Genomic DNA, 14553 nt, shown 5'->3' with positions numbered 1-14553 from the left:
TCAGCCGGACCCCAACTGAAGCAGAGACTGAAGCCGGGTGAGTCAGGACCCGCCCCGAGGAGGAGGACCATAGAACGCCAGCCCTGGGAGGAAGAGAATGCAACTCCCAATCCCCCCAAAAGGACTTGAACCCTTGACCCGTCAGAGCCTAGTAACCAGAGGCACAAGACCTACCATAGCGCAATAGCTCCTAGTACGAATACGGCACCCCAGTAACGAGGACGACCGTACCAGCAACAGGTACGAAAAGCCGGTAGGAAACGGAGACGTCTCACCAGCGAAGCCCAAAGTCAGGAGACGCCGGGAAATGAAACCAGGGCCACAATGCCACCCTGAATCAACGAAAGCACAGGAACCTGAGGCCATAGGAAACAGAGTACAAATGTAGCACAGACAGTGAACTCGACCATTGAGCTATAGCTCCTGGATGAGCACCGTATGCACAACACAGTACACAGTCAGGAACGGGGAGCACAAGTGAAGTGCCCAAATCAAAGGTACTTGGACGCGTGTTATCAAAATGAAGAGGACTACGAGAGTCACCAACAAGCAACAAGCACACTCACCGGAGTAGGCGTCCCCGCCGCCCAGCACAGCCCAGACCCAGAAACCATGCCATGCGGAGCAACAGCATACCACTACGGCAGCCGGAAACAAGGCGGGCCGGCCAGCCGGAACCGCAGGACCGGAACGGGAAGACAGAGAAAGACAGGCCCCGCCCCTTGGAGCAAGGAACCAACGGCCAACAGGGGAAAACTGGAAGAAACACGGAGGCTCGGGAAGAGAAACAGCACCCGCCGCGCATTAGACCCCTGCAAACCAAAGGTAAGACGTGGAGACAGGGCCAAGGGGGCGCGGTCAAGAAATTAAACAATCATCCGAAGGGAACATCCAAGCCGCAAGTGAGTGCAATAGAACACAATTGCAAGTCCCGGACCCTTGCCCCATAGACTTCCCGACACCCAAAGCTCCGAAGAAAGAGGCGCTGGAGACACGGAATCAAACACGTTTACTCAGCGCTCGAACAGGCTCAATCCCCTAGCAGCCCAAAGAGGACAGCAGCCACAGGGAACGGGGAGAGAAACCCACGGGGCCACATACAGGGGAAACGCCGGACCTGAAAGGCAGCGGCAAGTGACGAGCAAGGGAGAGTACGTGAAAGGACGCACCCGACCACAGTAATTGAGGGAGAGTGTAACACCATACCCGGTAGACTGTGCACAGAGCAAGCTGTCAACACCATAACCACCAGGCCAGAAAGACTCTATTCCCAACCGGATAAGCAGCGAAAGCAGTCCGGAAAACAAAAGCACTCCCCTCCAGCTGCCCCAAAGGAGACAGCGGGGCCCAAAACACAGAGCCCGCTAAAGCAGGGCATATGAGCTACAGCTCCTGGAAAACCAAGAAATGGAGGGGGCGCAGGAAGCCCAAAAGCCTGCCCAGAGCCCGCTAGAGCAGAGCGTCGACCGGACAGCGCGCGGGCCAGAAGTGGGGGAACCAGAGTGTGAGCCCGCTGAAGCAGGGCCTCCCCCCCCCAGGGCTCCGGGACCTGCTGGAGCAGGACCTCAGCCCAACTTACCTGATCAGACGCTCTGGAGTAACTGCAGCGCAGACCTAAAAAAACAGGCTGATGGGTTGGCCGGCCCGCCTCTTATAGGGGTCAGGGGTGTACTGGGTCGGCCATATTGGGAAGGGATGGGAGGCATGGGAGGCTGACTTTTTTGCTTTGGAGGGTTCTGATGTGGAGCTGAAGCTCACTTTGTTAGTCATGTGGCGAGGAAGACTAACGAGGATGTAATGGGTCCCTCAACCCCTTCGCCACAGTACCTGCTGTAGTTATCACAGCTACGCCCCTAAACATTTGATTTAATGTCCACACTCTACTTGATTGATGCGGTTTCCCTACTCCTTTCCAAATGTCTTTCTATCACGTGTGAACCTCGACCAACAAAGAGGGACTCGCGCTCAGTGTCGGGCTGCATAGGTCTAGTTTTCCTGCACGGCACTCTTTGATATAGGTGCCCCTATGGTAAATGGCTCTCACGTTATTGGTGCATTTGTGCATATTTATCAACACCTAATTAGCAACACTGCCCTCTCTCAGTGTGAGGAGAAAGGGTTCAGATAAAAATGCGTTTCAAAGTTGTAACACCCGTGCACGATGGGGCAGGAGAGGGCACCGAACAGTTCAGATCCGTCTGTCCCTGTGACACCTGTTGCAGGGGTGATGTGGGAGGCTGTTGGAAAAGTTGCACTGTACCCAGGCAGAAGCTGTGTGTCACCTCACCTTCTCACTAAAGGGGGTGGGGGGTGGTGCTGTCACTGGCACAATGGGACCGCTGTTTTTGTTCACACACCCGATGCGCTCTATCTCTCTCGGCTCAGATGTCCCAAAGCAGGGGCATTGCTGCCTTTGGTGCAGCAGGTGCAGTGGCAACGATGCACAATGCCAAGGGGGCCTAACGAACCCTGATTTTTGCTTTATTTTATAATTCAAACATCGGGGGGATTTCCTCCTAGCACTAGGTCTAGTGACACACTGGGTGCTGTAACACAGCCATGAGCGCAGTGGAACAGGTACATGCCCAGGGGCATGAGAGGTCCGAACCACCTGAAGTACAACTCAAACAGGAGGCAGGAGGCGAATGTACCCCTTCTGCCCCGGGTCTCACTAAATCCTTGCTACTCCAAAGCACCTGTTCTGCGCGTGGGTAGTAAAAGATGTCAATAACTGGGGTACAGAGGGCCCATCACAACACGTGCCCCCTCCCTCTCTGTGACCCACCGCTACACTGATGTCACCTCTGTCGTTGGACATGAAGAGGACCACATTAAATACATTGGTAGAGCCATGAAGAAGCGACAGGGTGGCTCTTCGGTGCCAACCCAAGCTCCTCTTGCAAATCCCCTGTAGACAGGCGGCTGCAAAGGGACTTTGATAGGTCCACACTGTTTCTGGGAGAGGCGTATTAATGATGACAGTGAACTGCACAGCGCTGCCTGTGCCGCTATAAAGACGTGAAGGGCAGCAATGACGTATACCTCCCCCTGCCAGCAGTGGGACATCGAGGAGGACTGGCAGTGAAGCCGTCAGTACAGTGGTTCATGGCGCTCCAAATCAAGGCAGCCACCAGTCTCCCTTCACCTCCTTACTTATTCTGTTACGCCTTTTCGCCAGAGGCAAACTGTAGCGGCTGGATGGTCACCCGCCCACTTAAGCAGCGTCTCCCTGGCTCCACAGAGAGTAGCGTCTTGGCGCTATGAGTGTCAAAGGGCGTCCACACCTGTGCCTCAATAAACGAGACTCTGTGCTTCCTTCAGTTAAATAAGAAGCAACAAGTGAACTTAGTTTTCCATATACTCTGCAGGTGAGTTTTGGAAAAGTGCCGACCCTTCTTTCTCACCACTGGCGAGTGAGTCACCAGGGTCACACAGGGTTCCACAGTGGTAAATCTTCTATATGATAAACAATAGCCGGAATAGCCAGGCACCCTGAAGATGGCTTGCACGTGCACAATAGATTTAAATTGCATCTTTGAGCCACTTCCTGTCGTGGGCACTATGCCTACCCACACAAATGAGGTACCATTTTTATTGGGAGACTTGGGGTAATTCAGATTTGTAAAGCAACTGTTATTACCTATTGATTTTTGATGCATTTCTGCCTTCCAAATGAAAGACTTTGTGTAAAAAAGAAGTCATTTTGAAAAATGACCGATGATTCTCATGCTAGTATGAGTATTCCCAATTTCGAAAATGTCCAATTATGTACTGTTTCTAAACTCTATAATTTATTCCCATTTCAGAAATACATAGGTGTCTTTCATACCAATTTTCCATTTATACATTTTCCCACAATAATTGCTTTATACCCGGAGCATAATAAAAAACCAATGCAAATTGCTGCTCAGTTTTTGACTCTGGGTTCGTCGGGTTTTTGGTGAACCTACAAGTCCTATATATCCCCACAACCAGGAACGTCCAGCGGGTGTAACGGTATATTGCTTTCAAAGAGCTGTCATAATTAGAAGAAGTTACAGGTAAAAACGTTGACACAAAAGGCTGTTTTTTTCAACTAATTTTCTTTTTTCCTATATCTAACTGTTAGTTTCTATAAAGAAACCTTGATGGATCTACACAAATGACCCCTTGCTGAATTCAGAATTTTATCTACTTTTCAAAAATGTATAGCTTTCCAGGATCCATTATTGCTTTCAGACCCATTTCTACCATTAACTGGAAGGGGGTTGAAAGCACAAAAAATAGCAAAAATAGGCTATGTCCCAGAAAAATGCCAAAACTGTGTAAAAAATGTTGGTTTTCTGACAAAAGTCAGTCATTCCCTAAAAGCTGTGAAAATGGTGATTTCAGCCCCATAAACCCTTTTTTGATACCATTTGCAGAGAAAAACCCAGACGCTTTCATTTGCAGCCTGTTTTTCCCATTCCCCCCCCAATTTTTTTTTGCTGTATTTTTGCTAATTTCTGGGACCACTCCAGGGGAATCCACAAACCCTGGGTACCTTTAGAATCCCCATGATGTTGCAAGAAAAGGACGCAAATTTGGCGTGGATATTTTATGTGGTCAAAAAGTTACAGGGGCCTAAGCGCGCACTACCCCAAATAGCCTAAAAAAGGCTTAGCACGGGGGGGGGGGAAGGCCTAGCAACGAAGGGGTTAACCAATGATAGGCTTTATACACACAAGATGGACTCCATGGTTGCAAAACCTTCAGAAACCCAAAGGGCACACAGGATACATTCCAGGAATCTATTAAGATGCAGCACACCATGACTGTTAATATTCTGTCTTCTTTGCCACCCACAATGAAGATAATTTCTAGAGGTTTCCCAACAGATGAACAGAATTTACCTCGCAGATGTCAATCAAATATATGTCTCTGCTGAATATTCAATAGTAGGCCTGGGCGGTGAACTCCGCAAACATTAAGTTTGTGAGCACGAGCTGCCGATCGGGTAGAATTTCTACCCGAGTGGCAGAAAGACCAGCACGAACAGCAGTTCTCACTGCACTCCACCACTTGCGGAACTTCGCTGAGTTTTGCAAAACTCAGTGAACTACGCCCAGGCCTATTGAATAGACATCAGTAACCGGCTCTTCTTAGTTCTTGCGTTTAAGATATTTTATTGTTTTTTGCAAACAACAGACAATAACAAAGACTATACAATTTTGGTATATGAACAATTAGATACTCAACTTTAAAATATTGTTGTTGCATTAAAAACATTCATAAAATTTTCAATTGTCGTAAGATAATAGAAACGAAGGTGTGAATACAGAACAAACAAAGGCTTCTTCCCAAAGCATGAGGTGTACAACGACATCTATAAAATGATAAATACAAATTACTAATACTTGTATGCCTTTATATAATCATCAAGTGGACTCAATAACTGTTGAAATGAAAATGTAGTTTTACACGTCCCCTTAAAGGATAATTGGCCCCAGATCTAACAGAAGTAACATAGGACCACTAATCAGCTGACTTCCAATTACAGGTAATTGATTTGATGGTGATAGAAATAATAAGATCAAAAAGTTTAGAAAAGGAATATATGTCGTTACTACGCATTCCGTTGCAACGCATGCCTTTACCACTTAGAAAAGGGCTCTGATAAGGCAGAAGATAATACATGAGATTTACAAAAAAGAATGCTATATGTAAAGGCATCTGTAATAGGAAGTATTTTAACACTAATATCCCAAACGTTTCTCCTAAACTGAAATATGGTTGCGCACTCAAAAAGAACATGCTTCAAAGATCCCTCATTACGTTTGTAGTGCCAGCAAAGAGGTGAATCAATAAGTTTAGCCTCATATAATTTATGTGGTGTCCATGAAAAATTAAATAAAATAAAAGTATTATTTTTTGAGAATGATACAGGAAACAACCCATAAATATTAATAGACCATATTCGGCTCCAATCAATTAAGGGATAATAGGCAAAGTGTGAAAAGTAATAGGGGGAAGTTACATTTTAATGGCCTCAAGTTTCTCCACCATGATAAGTGTAGAGGGGACCATTGGCCAATTTTATCTGTGATTTTAGTATTTAAAATATCACTACTGAGTGTAATAGAACATTTTAAAGAACATGAGAATAATATTCCTATATATTTAAATTTCTCCTTTTGCCAAATAATACCAGTATTACCCAGTATTGTTGGTGTGCATTGGACATTTAGGGGAAAAAATTCTGTTTTACGAGTATTCAAAGTATAACCAGAATATTCATGCATAACAGTAATAGCTGCAGGTATGGAAGTCGTTGGATTACTGAGGTATAGTAGAACACCATCTGCATAAGTTGACGTTTTGAGTGTAATGGTAGTTAACTCTATTCATGTGATATCATTAGAGTTTTGAATATGAGAGAGAAAAGGCTCAATTTCTAACAAAAAAAAAGAGGTGATAAGGGGCAACTTTGTCAGGTTTCTCTTTAAAGAAAAAAGAGTTAGAGAGCTGACCATTATTAAAAAGGCACGCCGAAGGGGAATCATACAATGTTGAAAACGCTATTATAAAATTATTTCCAAAATTAAATAAGAATAGCACTTGAAACAGAAATCACCACTGAACTTTATCAAATGCTATCTCAGCATTCTAAAGTGAGAAGACCACCAGCTGAAGTGTGGGTAGAAAGTATATCAATGACATGAAAAAGGAATTGAGTATTATTGACAGAGAACCTTTTTTTCATAAAGCCAAATTGATCTATGTGGATAAGGGATTTTAAAACACTAGCTAACGTAGTAGCTAAGATTTTTGCAAACATTTTACAGTGCTGATTTATGAGGGAAATAGGGCGATAATTGGAAACCTTAGTCTGATCTTTATCTGTTTTATTCCAAAGTATAAATAAAGAATCTGTAAACAAGCCTACAAGGAGAAAGATTGGCAGAATGTAGTAAATAAATTATGTAAATGAGGGGTAAGAACATTAGCAAATGTTTTATCAAATTCAGCAGGGATGCAATCAGGTCCAGGGGACATTTGGGGCCTGAGTGAGTGAATAGCTAGCAAAAGTTCTTCTTCAGAGATAAGACTATCTAATTTGGATTTGTTCTTTTGGGAAAGTTGTGGCAAATAGGAAGAAACTAAAAATGTGTCTAAAGCTTTAGGATCCGGGAGAATAGGTTTGTCATATAATGATAAATACAATTAAAGAAATTCATCTAAAAGTTCTGGGGAAGACACAGCAATTATGCCCTTTTCCCTATGGATCGCATGAATTAGATTTCTATCTTTTTTCGATGCAAAGATAGTTAGCTAAGAGCTTCCCTGACCTATTTGCATTAAAAACAAGGTTAGCTTTCTGATTAGCATGTTGAATTCCAGCTTGTTTGCTTAACATTAAATTATATTCATATCTAAGTATTTGCATCATGGTTCTCAAAGTAATATTCTGGGACGAAATAAATAATCTTTCAAATTTAGCAATTTGCTTCTCTAAATGTAATAATTTGGTGATAAATGTCTTATTTTCATGGGCCATTTTAGAAATAATCACCAGATTTAAAATATTCTTTAAAAACATCCCATTTTATGATAGGGGAGATAACACCATCAAGATTGAGAGAATAATACTCTTGACTATCTACTGAAATGATATACTTTCGGATTTGAGAATTTAGTAGAAGAAAGCCTATGTAAATGTAGGTCATGGATCAAATTAAAATATCCACTCACAATGAGGGAAACATTTCCAGTTTCAGTAGTAATACGATTCCAAAAAGAAGGGTCATCCACTGTTGGACCATAAATATTAATTGAATTAAATATAGAACTGCCAAGCTTTATTTTTAAAAATAGGCCGCTTCTTAGTTCTATGCCTCATAATGAAATGTTGAGATTTTAAGAAGAGTCTGCTCGACCCTACAGTGATTATTATCAACCTTCAATGATTTCTCGCAAATATTACAACTGCTACTATCAGGCAGCAGGACGCAAGCCTCAACTCTCTTGACCCTTCATTACACACTATGACAGGTAAGGAACTGAAACAACACATTATGTTGGCACTCCCTGCACAGGATTGTGGATACCTTGTCAAAAGAAAAAGACAAATCCTGATCTCTGCTGAAGAACAGCTCTTTGTTATCCTTAGAGTACCTTTGCATGTTTACCAGATGAATCCAAAGATTGGACCTAACTACAGATACCTACCCCTCTAGGATGACCTGAGCAAGTCTGAACCAGAGAACTAGACTAGAAACACGCAGAGATCAACCCCCTGCTGAAGAAACCCTCTGCTAACCCGATGGACATCAAGAACTACAGACTGGTCTGCTTGCTCCCCTTCCCAACCAAAGTCATTGAGTAGGCCATCAACACCCAACTTAGAAAATTCATCGAAATAAACCAGACACTGGACCCCCACACCTGGCCACAGGAGTAACCACAGCACTGAGACTGAACTCTTCGCTGCAACTGATGACATCTGCACTACCCTCGACCAAGCCGAAACCTCAGCCCTCATCCTTCTGGACCTCTCTGCCACCTTTGACACCGTCTCCCACCACACCCTCTGCACAAGACTCCATGACACTGACATTCACAGCAAGGCACAAAAGTGGATCCACTCCTTCCTCACCTGCTGAACCCAGAGAGTCAGGCTCCCAACATTCACTTCAAATACTACAGAGATCATCTGCAGAGCTCCCCAGGGCTCCTCCCTGAACCCCACCCACTTCAGCATCTACATGGCCCTGCTCAGAAACCACAGACTCAACATTGTCTCCTAAACAAATGACACACTGCTGATCCTCTACCTCATGGACAAACCTACAGTTGCTAAGTACAACATCCACAACGGGATAGAGGCAGTAGCTGCCTGGGTGAAGGAGAGCTACCTAAGACACAACGCTGACAAAACCAAAGTCCTCATCCTGTGCTCTACTCACTCTCCTTGGGACAACTCATGGTGGCCAGCAAGACTTGGAATCCCTCCATGTCCGCTGACCATGCAAGAAACCTCTGCATCATCCTTGACTTCTCGCTCTCTATGAACCGCCAAATCAACACTGTATCATCCTCCTTCTTCCACACTGTCTGTCTACTCTGAAAGATCTTCAAATTGATCCACACCGAGTCCAGGAGAAATGTCACCCAGGTGCTGTTGGACTTGGCCCTTTTTGCAGGGTCATCCCTGAATTTTTTGTGCCTTCCTCCTGTATTTTCTCTGACCTGTTTTTGTTGGTTTTATGACTCTGGGCACTTTGCCACTGCTGATCAGTGCTAAAGTGCATATGCTCTCTATTGTAAATTGGTGTATTGATTAGTGACTCCATGATTGGGTTATTTGATTTACTTGTCAGACCCTAGTACAGTGCACCATGTGTGCCCAGGGCCTGTAAATCAAATGATGCTGGTGGGCTTGCAGCACTGGTTGTGGCACCCACAGAAGCAGCCTGTAAAGTGTGTCTCAGGCCTGCCATTGCAGAATCTATGTGCAGTCTAGTACTGCCATGCTGACTGGGTAAGGGTACCCACTTGCTAGTCCCTAAACCTTCCCTTTTCTACATATCAGACACCCCTAAGGTAGGCCCAAGGGTAGGGTGCATTGTAAGTATAAGGTAGGACATGCCCTGGTGTATGTGGCATGTCCTAATAGTGAATTACAGCCATTTTCATTTTTCACTATTGCGAGGCTACCAGTCCTCATAGGCCAGAATGGGCAGTTTGATTATAACACCTTATAATCCTAACTGACCCAGGGAACATGGTAGAAATTCGAGTTTAGTATGCCTGAACTCAGAATGATAAAATACATTTTTTGTGAAGTTGGTTTTAGCATTCTGTGCTTGAAAATAACACTTTTAGAAAGTAGGTATTTTCTTACCTAACCATCCAGCCTGCCTCTGCTTGTTTGTGTATTGTGTGTCTGGTTTTGTGAGTGACAGGGACTGGGGGATTCCAGGAGATGGGGTGAGTCAGAACAGGGCTGAGTAGACCTATCTGCATGTAGAGTGGTGGAGGAGTCAGCACCTGGGTCTGAATAGGTCTGTGCCTGCCTTCCATAATGCTGTTCCACCTCCTGTGGTGCGTCTGATGTCCCTGGCCCATACTGTCAAAGGAAAGAAGGAGTCCTTTAAACAAAATGCTCCAGGACTGCACAGAACTGGTTTGGACTAAGCAGTCGCAGCTGTTTCTGTCGCATCGCCGGAGAAGCGTGTCGCCACCGTAGAGGTTGCTGCCGCATCATCAGAAAACGTGCCTTCGTCAAAGCTGTCACAGGGCCTGTCATAGCTCCAAAGTTACAGAGTCACCGCACTGCCGCCGGGCGTGCATGCATCGTCTTCACGTTATCGCATCAAGGGCACCATCTTATTGCATCACACTGGATCGTCGCATCGCATCGAGGCGCCATCTTGTTGGGTCACAACCGGAACGCAGTACGAGAATCTACGCATCTCCAGGAAGGACCAAGATGCATATGCTACTCTGCACAAGCATTGAAGGGCACGACGCATCGTCTCCCCGAAATAAGCTTAAGATCTTGGCTTCTTGGTTAAGCATAAGCGCGGAGATACCCCTTCGGGGGTTGACTTCCAGCGCTATACAAGAGTATAAATAAATAAATAAATAAATAAATAAATAAATAAAGGAACCAACGCATCTCCATTCCTGTGAACCTTTTGTTTGTTTTGCGTTACGCATCCAGGTACTTTTGTGAGAAATTTGTCGCATATCATCACCTTGAATTAAGTGACTACTTCCATCTTTAAATCTATTTTAAGTATTGTGGTTTTTTGTCATTTGTGGTCTTGTGTTAAGTCTATATCAAGAATACTTATGTTATAATTCCCTTACTTTTCTTGGTCTGCTTTATTATACGCCACTTTCCTTCCGTGGTCTCTCCCTCTCTTTCCTCCACCCCCTTCCCTTTTCCACCCCTTGAAATGTTCCTACAGTTGAGCCAGAGGCTGCCTTAGAATGTTGACAAGGCAGCCTGACTGGCAGAGTTGGTAGTCGCTGGGTTTGCAGCGTGAAGTGTTAGAGGTTCCTGAGTGGAGGCCGTAATAAAGCTTCACTTATTCTCACCTACCTATTCCAGACGTCTTTGTAACACTGGCAATGACTGGTCTGCGTAAGGGAGCAGGACGGTGCTCCTTCCTTTCTGCCTTCATCCACTACGTTGATGTAATTACTATCTTGTGGCCCACAAGGTTAAGATATTGTTGCTAGCGTTTCCAACCAGCGATCAGCTTCTCTCACGTGGACTTTAATGCTGAAGAGATTATCCTTCTCAGTGATCAGCTTTCATCATGATTGAAAACCTCACTGGAACTGCATTTAAATTGCTTCCTGCAGCGTGGGGTTATTTATTGCACCACCTGCCAGCAGTTCTCTGCTCTTACAGGCACAGCTCTTTGACTCTCAATCGTGATATTTTCACCACCGCTGCTACTCAGTGTTCCTTCCCCTTCTGTGCGTGTGTTGTGATCACTAGGGGTGGGCGGAATTTGCGAAATCCACTTTCGCAAATATCGCAAAAATGTTAAAAATGATCGCAAACACGCGGAAATATCGCGAAGATGCGGAAGTTTTTTTCCCGCATGTTCGCGAGATTTTCTGCATGGTTGCGGCTCGCCAACTTACCCATGTGGTTGCTCGCGGGCGTGGCCATCTTGTTTTCAGTTGTCTCGTGGTGCATGATTGTGAGAAGAAAGACGAGATCGCGCGACGCATGACGTCACTGCGGGCGCGAACTGTCACGAGACAGCGTAAATGGTTAAAAACAATACAACATCTCATGGAGAACGCGATCGGATCAAGAAAACTTGTCGGCGAACGCAGGGATTCAGGTAAGGCGATCGCGCGCATGCGAGAATGTATTATTTTACAGCGCGAGCAAGAAACAAATTATCGCCAAGCTGCGGAATGCGGAAATTTTGACATTTTTGCGCTTTCCGCGGAACGCGAAAATGTCAAATTATCGCAATTTCCGCAAACGGAATGAAATTTTAGCCCAGGCCTAGTTATCACACGTAATTATTTACTAAGTTTGGCACGTTGTTAAGCAACGCCACTTCATCAGCCTGCCAGGAGGAATTCTTCTGGAGGAAGGCTCAATGCGGCGCCGCTTTGACAGCTTCAGCATTTGTTGACATTTCAAAGCCGTCATTTCAGCATCTGCTTTTCCAGCTCCCCTCAGCGTGGCGCGTAACTGTCATGTTCAGTGGAATGTTATCTCAGCTGTGTGAGGAATTTATCACGTAAGACTCCCTCAGCTGGTGGGAAGGCGCGTCAACACTTCTCCTGCTTCAGCCCCTCAGCTGTGTCTAACCTCCTCTGCTGGTGGGAAAGCGCACTTCACTTCTCTGGCCTCAGCCCTGCTGTGTTAAGGAAATTTAAGTTCTGTTATACGCATTTACTTATCCTCACAGCGGGGTTCAAAACCTGCCACTGTGCAAGCATTCAGCCATTTCAGTTGTGAGTTTAGTCAAGCGTGGTGACGCTCCTCCCGTTACAGCCGCCTGCCTTTCTCTATATTCACAAAGCACAGTTCAAAGGTCTGCATTTCTATCTTTCCACAAATGCATTTGCCTGCCAGACTCATCCACGCTGACAGGCACAGCTTTCACAAAGTGTTTTCATCTGCTTTGTTCTTATGCGCTGGACGTATTCAATTTTTCCACAGCCAGCCTCATCCACGCTAACAGGCACAGCTTTCACAAAGTGTTTTCACCAACTTGGTTCTTCAAGCACTGGGTGTATATTACCTGGGTTTCTCTGCCAGTGCCCTAGCCGCTGACTGGCACAGCTCACATCTTGTTTCTTTTCATTTACTTTGCTCAGCTTGTCATCCAGTTATTCACACCACCAGTTATACACACCACCGGTGACGCGCGCACCATTTTGTGTGTCATGTTCTTCAGTGACACGCTCACCTTATTTCTCCATATTACCTACCACGGTGACACGCCTTTTCACATGTGTACCACTTCTTCTACAGTGATTCACACATACTTGTTCTTCCCTGGTGCTAACCTTTCTGCAGTGATATGCACACTTCATAATATTTGGCATGTCATCTCCTGGGCTCTCCCACCTCCTCTATTACAACCATCTGCGGTGACACGCACACCTATTTTTTATATCTACTTCATTTGCAGTGCATCAAGCAGCGCCTCCCGGTCTCTACAACAGATCTTTCCTGTTATCCTCATCTGGCGAGTTCTTATTCTCCCTGGGGTTTCCTCTCAGCGTTTGGTTTCCCAACTTGGCGGCTGCAAGCATGACCCAGCCCCCGCCTTTTCTAACTGAATATGGGGAACCCAACCTTCCTTGGAAAGAATGGGTCAAGATCTTTGAGTCGCACTTGATTGCCATTGGGGGGGAAAAATTCAGTTCTTTAAGGAAACAACACATTCTTCTTCACAACCTGGGTACCCATGGGAGGAAAGTCTTTGATACTCTTCCAGAAACAGACCTAGAAGAAGACATTTTGGGGACAAAATCAACATAGTGCTTGAACGCCACAAGTTCTTTTGTAGGGTCCAAGGGAAACATGAAAGCATTGCAAACTAAGTAGCTGTCCTGAGCGGTCTAAGTGCGCTATGCCAATTTGGAGATCTCAACGATTCCCTTGTTAGGGACCAAATGGCAAGGTGCACCAATAATAGTAAAATCCAAGAAAAAGTACAGCAAAAACAACCTAATCTACAAGAGGCAATTGAATTGGCTAAATCTATTGAGCATACTGCCCTCTGCATGAAAGGGACCCGAACACTTCCATTCAGTCCAAAGCCAGGTGGCAGAAATTGTGGAATCAGAACCTGTTGATACTATCAATGAAAACACTATTTGCAATATTAAAAATTCCAAAACTCCCAACTTGACTCATGACAACAACCCTAACAAACTCAAATGTTAACGTTGCGGTAGTAGCAACCACCTTGCCAATAATCCTAAGTGCCAAGCCATATCAGCTATTTGCAAGATGTGCAATAAGAAAGGCCACCTTGATAGAGTTTGTCAAAAGTCAATCAGTTAAGAAAATTATCTTCCAAGTTCGAGACTCCAGCACTGTCAATCAAATAAACTACCCACAATGCGTAATTGAGTTTTGTGGCAAGAAAATCAACATGTTTGCGGATTCCTGTTCTCCATTCAGTTTTTTGAACATTTCTGATTTTATTAACATGAACTTCTGTAAAGAAAGTGACATAATAAAGCCTAACATTTCTCCCAGAACCTACACCAGAAACTCTATTCCTTTGAAGGGCATGGTTAAAACTCACATTTCTTTAAAAGACCGTGTCACCCTTGGGAAAGTCTACATAGTGGAGGAGGGGTCCAATCTCCATGGTTGGCAACATCAAAAAGTGTTAGGCATAAAACTGGACCCCAATAACCCAGAACAAGTTCTTACTATTGATTTTATCCACCCAGGGTAAAACATTCATCAAAGAGTTTCCTGATGTTTTCACTTCCTATTTAGGGCTCCTTAAGAACTTCCAACACAAAATAAAGTTGAAACCCCAAGCCAAACATATTGCACACAAAACGAGGCCCATACCTCACCTT

General features: G+C 44.8%; 1 protein-coding gene across 2 annotated transcripts in view; it reads left to right on the top strand.

The window, feature by feature from the left end:
• The first annotated feature begins 716 nt into the window (after nt 1-716).
• LOC146783096 (olfactory receptor 6B9-like) overlaps nt 717-14553 on the top strand; it is a 30260-nt gene continuing 16423 nt past the window's right edge. Inside the window, exon 1 of one of the 2 annotated variants that reach the window (XM_085637693.1) lies at nt 717-825. The gene's annotated coding sequence lies outside the window, so the exon portion shown is untranslated. The remainder of the gene's footprint in view (nt 826-14553) is intronic. The other variant, XM_085637694.1, reaches the window with a different exon arrangement.

Source organism: Triturus cristatus, chromosome 12, assembly GCF_964204655.1.
Source record: "Triturus cristatus chromosome 12, aTriCri1.1, whole genome shotgun sequence".
Taxonomy (NCBI): domain Eukaryota; kingdom Metazoa; phylum Chordata; class Amphibia; order Caudata; family Salamandridae; genus Triturus; species Triturus cristatus.
Note: the sequence above shows the minus strand (reverse complement) of the source record. Positions and strands in the feature narration are given on the sequence as shown.